At 32.1% G+C, this 7,132-nt stretch overlaps 1 long non-coding RNA gene across 1 annotated transcript in view; it reads left to right on the forward strand.

Moving 5' to 3' along the window:
• LOC111617787 overlaps window positions 1-2,083 on the forward strand; it is a 24,147-nt gene extending 22,064 nt beyond the window's left edge. Inside the window, exons 3-4 of the long non-coding RNA XR_002755479.1 lie at window positions 45-99; window positions 1,949-2,083. This is a non-coding gene — a long non-coding RNA (uncharacterized LOC111617787). The remainder of the gene's footprint in view (window positions 1-44; window positions 100-1,948) is intronic.
• Window positions 2,084-7,132: the final 5,049 nt, after the last annotated feature.

Consider the following 7,132-nt stretch of genomic DNA (forward strand, 5'->3'; position numbering starts at 1 on the left):
TTTATGTATCTATAATCTTGTAATAAAAATTATAATTTTTATAGATGAATCTAACAATACTGATAATGATACAACAATGTCAGCAAATGTTAACACCAGGTAATTTTTTAAAATAAATTTAAATAGTTATGCACTCAAATGAACCCACTCTGGGTCTAGTTTTAAGTCTGGTTGGGGTTTGAGTTTATTCAAGCCTGTGGGACTATTCAAATCTATGAATGTATTTTTTCAAAATTAATTTTGTGTGTTGATTGTGAGTGGCCACAAGGGTCATTAAATGAAAACCAAAAAATTTCTATAAAAATAGCACATGCACAAGAAACATGATGTGATTCAAATAAACACTTAGTACTTGAATAAACCCCATGTGGGTTTATTCAAGTACTAAGTGTTTATTTTTTTTTATGCAACTGGGACTTGGGTTTGTTTAAGCCTGTCTGATAATTTAAACTGTGGATCTAATTTGAGTGCATAGTACATTTATTCTGAACTATTTTTAAAGTACATAATATTTTATTATTTAGCTTTTGTCGGGAAAGAACAATAAAATTTGAAAGAATATTTTTAATACTGAATTTCATATTTATTATTTTAACTAATAATTAAAAAACTGTACAAATCCTTAAAAAATGCATTAATTACTTTAATTTTTAACTTGACTAAGACAAAACCTTTCATACTTTGTTTCTAGCAGTTTAATCACTAAGTACAAGCGTTTTTGGCCATTTTGAATGGCTGAAAACGTTTATGCTTAGTATACTTGATACGTTGAAAGTTGGAAGCATGTTCTTCATACACATTAAGAATTGTTTTTACTACTTGTTTGATTTTATATAACTCATAAAGCATAATATGTCTGATATTGCTTTTTATCTGAAGATATTTCAATTTATTCAAACAAAATGTGGAGAAAAAATTTAAAATATGCTTTTGAATAAAGAATACAATTTCACATTAGCAATAATATGTTAAATTTTGCAACTGTTATAATTAAATCAAACATCTAAATTAAGTAAAGACAGCTGTTAAAAAATGCAAAACCTTTCTGTTCAATTAAATTAACCAATGCATCTGAGAAATGTGTGGAAGCAACAAAGCCTAAGAGGAAGATTAGAATATTGATGATTGAGATGAAAAATGAACTTATTGTGAGTTATCCGATGATGGTGGAGATCCAAGGACCTAAAATTCCACTTCTCTGACACCAGTGTTGAATTTGCCAACTTTCAGGGAATGGTTAATCCCGCGTCAGTGATAGTCTAGGGTCTGTCTTCATGTGGATGGTGGTGGAGGAGACAGTGATGACAAGTGTCTAACATAAAAGCATTTATTGTAATTCAAGAGAACTTGCACTATACAAAAGTTCATATCTGTGGTTGTGTTTGAATGCAGTGACCAGTAGATAAGAGGAGTCCTTTGGCAGTTGGAGGCAAATGGTGGATGATGGGGCCCCAGGGCAGTAATGATGGGTGTTCATCTGGTGATGCAAGAGATTCAAGTTCAGTGGAGACTTGGTCGTTATCTGTACAAGTGATGACAGTTGTTTCAAGCGACACAGTTGTTCACAACACACAATTGGCAAAAAACTGCATTTTACACATTGACACATGGTCTTGGTTATTCAGAACATTAACTAACCAAGTGTGATGTGTCCTTGATTGTCAGAGATTATATCAATCTCATTCCTTTTTTACCCATTCCGATTGGTCATTCTCCCTCATTCATGCTTTTCAAGTGGCTGGTCCATCATTATTAAGTGTAATGGGGCTTCTACCTGGAGTGTGGGAGAGGTCAAAATTGAAGCTCTGAATTCAATCTCCCACCAATCATAGGATGACATTCTTTCTATGATTTATGATTCTGCATTACAGTGTTAATATAAACAAAAAGCGTTCGATTACAAACAATTTTTTTCTTGCCTTTCTAAAACAATTAAATTTTTCTCTAGATCAACTGATTTTTGTGAATTTTATGATGGTTCGCACCTGTCTGGGACCTCACGTTATTATAAAGCATAAATGTGGTATATGGGTGGCAGGTCTGGCAGCCATCTGTAAGATGCCAAAGTCAACATGTGCAACCAGTAAATGTAATTTTTATTTTATTATAGTGTTTACATATTTATTGTTTTCATGATTTAATTTAATATTAGGGCATTCAGTTGTGTTATTTTTACTATAAATTATGTGTATATGCTGTTTTAAGTTTATTGAAGTAGGTATTGTTTATGGTCTGGGAATGGATTAATTGACTTTCCATTATTTCTAATGGGAAAAATTGATTCAAAAATCTCTGAATAGTTTTCTTATTGCTTAGTGGGCTATTTTGGATTATCTATGTTTTTCAGTTTTCTGTGCACACTAATTAACAGCATGGATAATCAGGAGTTGAATGTATTATACTAAAGTTTTTAGGTAGGATTTAGCTAATTTGTGATTATTGAGTTTTATATTACATATAAGAATGTCTCTCTGTGATATATCAGCATTTTAATTTAATTATATTTGAAAAAGCATCAATACTCTGGAGCAAGTTTCAAACTGCAAATTAAAATATTAGTGTATTGCTGGTTATTCTGTCTAGATCTTCCAACAGAAATTAATTCAAATAAAATAAAATAATCACTATAGTTAAATTTCAATTCTAAAAAATTAGCATTTATCTGAATTTCACTTCAGACTTACTGAAAGTTGCATTATGTATACATACTGTACATAAATTAATCATAAATTTTAACTTTAATCCAGTTATAATTTAAATTAGTCAAATTCTAACTCATGAAATACGCATAAGCATAATAATAATAATTAGCTTTATTAAATATATTATAACAACAATTGTTTATCATATAGTTTTTATACAAATATAATTTTTGAATTACTGTAGTTAATGCATAAATCTCAGAGATCCTTTTCAACTTAAATGCTAATTTCATAAGAAATTTATGACTAGAATTTAGATTCAAGCAAAAGATTCTAATTAGATCTGCTTCATAACTTTTTTTAACTTTTATTGTGAAACTTCTAAGTTTTTTAAATCAAATAGGAAAGAAAATACAGTGGGTGATCGGTTAACAAACATAATCTGATCTAAGACTTTGTTCGTTAACCGATTATCAATTTCCCATAGGTTTTTATGGGAATTTGATTAATTTGTTCCAGAGACTCCAAAAAATAAAAAAATATATACTTTTTTACTATGTTTATTTACATGTAATAATAAAAATACATATATATTGTGAAATTCAAAGTTCATATAATTTCATAAAGGAGTTTAATCCTTTAAATTTATAATAAATTTCTTTAATAAATAAAGGAATTTGAACCTACAGAAATGAACTATAGAATGCGTGAGAAATTTATAACTCTTTCTGTTTAACTATAAACATTCTCACGATCAAGCCATGTATAGTTTACAATTACCGGCAAAATTCGTCATAATGTTGTCATTCTAACACCAACTTTAACCCCACTCCTGCTAAAACAATTGGTCACCTGACGAATTTTCCCACTGCAAAACGTATAAAAGACATTCTCCTTTCCCTCTCGGGGGAATCGCCGATCGTGAGTCGAAACATCAAAGTCTTCCCCATCGCAGCCCTACTCCACCTTGTGCCACACCCCAGAATCCATTTGCCGATATTACGGAAAAATATCCCACTGATATTTGCAAAGAAGTATGAATGCATATTTGTAAACTCTCGCTCTCCACCATCCACGCAGTAGAAGGATAGGTTGTTAAAATGGAACTTAGAGTAATTATGTTTCTAATTTTTTCCGTAGTTGATTGTAATAAACTCTTGTTTTGTTTTTAAATGGTGTCTTTACTCGACTTTGCCAACGTCTTATCATCGACCCCTCTGACTCTCCTCCACTCACGTAACGCATAACAGAACGTAAATGCCATCCTTGACAAGTAAATAGGTCATTGACTTGTGGCCGGCAAGGAGAGGAATTTCCAACCTCCCCGGCGGCTCACAATATGCAGTCTTGCATTTTTACTAATCATGTTTTTCCATTTGTGGGGGATAAGAATCTGTCCAATGTCAATTACTTTTTTATTTTCTTCAGGATTTTTTGGAAGTAATTAATAGTATTGTAATTGTAGAGATCCTCAACTCCATTAACCTTATTCTGGTTTGGATGCCACTTGGATGATATGACATCCTCCCACTTCTTGAAAAGATCTTTAGTAGCAGATTTCGACATTGGTCCTCTTTCATCTTCCTCTTTTTCAAAAGAAAACACATCTCGCTGAGTTTCTTGGTGTTGTTCATTTGAGAGTTCTTGGATTTCTTCTGTCGTCAGATCAGTTTCAGGTTCCATTATGAGCTCTAAAATGCTCTTTATTTCTCAGATGTGATTTTCATTACTCTTTTAGCTGCTTGAGTCTTCTTGAGTATATCTTTCTTAGCTAAGATTGTGCCTACTGTAGACCTGTTCGAGCCATAGTGCCTAGCAACATCAGACAACTTGTGCCCACTTTCTATCTTGGCTATTATCTCTTACTCGGTTTCTATGGTGAGCACAGTTCTTGACACTCCTCTTTTTAGGCTCCATAATATTATCAGTTTCTTTTTTAAATAAAATGTTCAGAAAAGCACTTACAAAAATTCAGAGAACAGAAATCAACTAGCCCACAAAAATTTATTTAAATGCAAGGCCCGGATGAAATTCGAAATTTGGTATTAAAACATTAACAAATATCCTTTCACCTTTCGTAAATAAACTCCGACGCAAAATTTAACAAGTACCTGTCTGACAGTCTCGCGAAGACTATAAAAATTATTTGTCAGAAAGGCAAACAAAAAGCTGGAATTACAAGGGTGAGTTTCAAAATTCAGAGGAATACTATCTGATCGGTATCGAGTTGAGAGTCAATGTTACATCTCCTGTGCTCCGAAAGGTTTCAAATTGTTACCTGAAGACAAGGGAAAATCAANACTGAACTTCATATAAATACATAATAATAATCTGTATAAATTAGTTGTTAGATAGTTACGTGAAGATTACATTGTTTTAATAGTTTAAAGTGCGATTTTGTAAGAGGGAAAAACTATATAAAATTATGAAGTTAAAACTTTAGGCTATCATTTAGCCTTATCTCTATGGGACACGACTCGCGACGGGCGCTGCCTGGGACGAATTCAATTTAGTTACATGAAGGTCATGGTCGAATACATTATTTACAGACCTTATTCACTATGTTTTTGTTTATAATAAATTAATGTTATTTTTTATTTCAGCATATAACAATTTATATCAACGTTTGTAATAATTATAACAGAAAACGGACGTAAGAGTAACGTTTAAAATGTTCTTAATCACTTTGAATTAAAATACCCGTTAACATACATATTTTCATCAAAATGTTCAGTATAAATTAGTGGGGACAATTTGAAAAATTTCGTCATTGTTTGTCTGATTGTGTTCAAGTTTTATATCAGTAAAAATTTGCCCTTTTTTATAACCCTTCCTCATCGCTATCAGAAATCAGAAATCCTTCCCTAATTACATCATCTGACCAGATGTTAAAACCATTCGCAAATACAGCAATTATTTTCAGACAGTTTTTTTTTTTTTGCGATGACTGAGGAGAAAAATTAACATCTTACATCATCAAAGATTCGCCCTTCCTCCGTCGTCAGCAGTCGTCAGTTGCAAAGGAAATACTTGAAAATACTTGAATGTGACCTCCATTCAGTTGTTTGAACGCATGAACATGCTATCCATTTTACCTGCACATGTTTAATGTAGAGGATGTAGGCTAATAGTGTAAACGCGGTTTAGTGTGCTATTCACTTTACTTCATTTGCATGTTTTATCATTTTTAAATCTTGTGTTTTAAATATCGGCCCCAAAAAGGCCATGCTTCGTTTTTTTCCTTTTCCAAAAGTTAATCTCTTTTCTCCTTCATTTAATGAAAGATTCGAAATACGAAATGCCAGGCACAGATATTATCTTTTCACAACATACCTGTAACCGTGACGCGCTTTTATTTTTATCGTATTGTTAATGGATCGTTATTATATATACAAATATTAATAATTTTCAAAGAACTACAGAATAAATTAAATGAATCATTGATATACACACATTCATTTACTAATTCTTATTTAATTATGATGGTAATTGTCTAGTTAATGGCAAACATGAAATCTTGTTTGCTGAAAGTAACCTGAATAAATATGAGAAATGTATCATCATTATCAATATTAATTTGTTTTATTAAAACTAATATAATTCTTAATAAACTAATTCAGAATTATATTATAAATTTATAGATAATCAAGTAAAATTCATAATGGAGTTGAATAAGGAGGAACAAAATTCACGTTATTTTGATGTCACAGTCAACATAACTTTGTGAAAATGTTTAACAGGCTGCATGCAGACTGCTGTGTGTGATTAGTGAGAAGTTGTATACAGCTTGTAAAACTCTTTGGCAATTTAATGCTGACTGCAAGTACCCACCATGTAAAAGAATAAACAAAGATCAACGTATCTCCTACGGTTCTAGGCTTATGAGACATCACGCACACGCACATGATGACACACTGTCTTGACAACTATCTTTTTCGGTAGTGTTTTTAAATAAGAAAACGTTGTTCTTGTCCCAAGGTCTTCAAGTGAATTCTATCTTGTAGTTCGCCAGTGGCTGAATTGGTAAAACCACTGAACACTGGGTAATTGATCGCGGGTTCGCACCTGACTAACGGGTTGGTCTCGTGGAGTATCATTCAGGTGTCTAAATCAGGGCCGATTTACCATAGAAAACTCTCCCGGGAAGCTTCTCCCTTGACAGATCACCCATGCCTTGTTCCGTCAATTCCAATCCCCAATATCGGGTCTCGTCCCTCACCCTCATTATTGGCCTGGCCGAACCCACGATGGTTATGCTTAATATGCCCAATTAATTCCACTTGGAGTAGACAGATGGCCGAATAAATAAAATATTTACAAAAATAAACTAAACAGAAACTTAAAGTTAATTTTTTTATAAGTTATAAAATTAATTAATTAATGAAAAAAATCTCATTCGATGGTTTATTAACTAGCGAAAATCATGGATAAATTCTTGAAAAATGGGAATAAATTTTAATATTCGTTGACGACAAACTTTAATGATTCTA

Source organism: Centruroides sculpturatus, unplaced genomic scaffold, assembly GCF_000671375.1.
Source record: "Centruroides sculpturatus isolate CEXI.00-Female unplaced genomic scaffold, Cexi_2.0 scaffold648, whole genome shotgun sequence".
Classification (NCBI taxonomy): Eukaryota; Metazoa; Arthropoda; class Arachnida; order Scorpiones; family Buthidae; genus Centruroides; species Centruroides sculpturatus.